The sequence below is a fragment of the Nerophis lumbriciformis genome, linkage group LG11 (assembly GCF_033978685.3).
Source record: "Nerophis lumbriciformis linkage group LG11, RoL_Nlum_v2.1, whole genome shotgun sequence".
In the NCBI taxonomy this organism is placed as follows: domain Eukaryota; kingdom Metazoa; phylum Chordata; class Actinopteri; order Syngnathiformes; family Syngnathidae; genus Nerophis; species Nerophis lumbriciformis.
The window spans coordinates 14,902,601-14,904,031 of NC_084558.2; positions in this window are offsets into that span (position 1 = coordinate 14,902,601).

Below are 1,431 nucleotides of genomic sequence, written 5' to 3' on the forward strand. Positions count from 1 at the left end.
TGAGACCACCAAGAGTGAGATAGACAGTGGAAGAGAGAGAGAGAGGGAGAGTGACTGGGGGTGTGGATGAGTGTAACACTGATGACAACGCAAAGGGTTTGATTCTTTTCTTTGATTGTGGAATCATGCATTTATGCAAACCTGCAGGAAATTGTAAATCCATGCAGTCTTTGCATGGATTGATTACCTGTCAATCACCTTCACACTTGGGCAGATATGTCCGATGTGCGGCCCAGGGGGTCATTTGTGGCCTGCAGCTTGTTTTTTTGTTTTTTTCTTAAACACGTGAAACACGCTATTAATTATTAGCTATTACACAAACAAATGGAAATGACCCATATCCCCTCCCAAACAACATGTGCATCACGGGCGGGTGAATCCAAATATTGATAGGCTGTTTTCCTTGGAATGGATACTATCCATATTGGATCAATATGGACGTGAAAAGATAAAATATAGGTATGTGTGTGTGTTTTCGTGTGTTTTTCATATTGTTACTGTCAGGAAGTGTTGGTGACGAACCCCAAGATGCAGAGATGGCAGGCTTGTTGCAGGAAAACATGATTTTAATGTCCAAAGCAAATGCAGGAAAACAGGAATCAGGAACCAGGAAACAGGCAACAGGCAACAAGGAGAACTAGAGACAGCAAACAGGAACCAGCAAACAGGAAACAAGATAAGAGGAACCAGGAGACAGCAAACCGCAATCAGGTACCAATGCTCCAGCACTGACTGGAGGGCGAGGCAGTTATACATAGTAGCCTGATTGGCAATTGCCATCAGGTGTGTCAGACTGCCAATCAGGGACAGGTGAGGGAAACAAGTGCTCAGGGAGATGTGCAGGAAAAGGAACCAAAATAAGAGCGCTGACAGGAAATAAAACACAAACACAGAGACAAACCCGAACATAAACAAACTGTCAGTGACAAACCTGACAGTTACTTTGATATTTTTATATTAATATATTCTTTACAAAGTGAGGGAATAAGTCATTGGGCTTTGGGGGCAAAAAGCAAAGTGATTTGACTAAGAGCGAATGGTGATTTTTGCCTTTTTATCTTATTTTGCACCGTTTATTTTATTTTGTTTAAAAACTTTACACAACAAAAGGGAATGATTTGATTAATTATATATTGTATTAAATAACTATATATTGCTCTCCTGCATGCTGGTTGTCATCATCTGCAGTTTGTCGTCGTAACCGATTTGAGTTGGCAAATGCTCACATTCGATGGCGTCTGGCACGTTGGAGAAGTGTTCTCTTCACGGATGAATCCCAGTTTTCACTGTTCAGGGCAGATGGCAGACAGCGTGCGTGGTGTCGTGTGAGAGAGCGGTTTGCTGATGTCTAACGTTGTGAATGGAGTGGCCCATGGTGGGGATGGGGTTATGGTATGGGCATGGGTATGGTATGTTATGGACAACAAATGC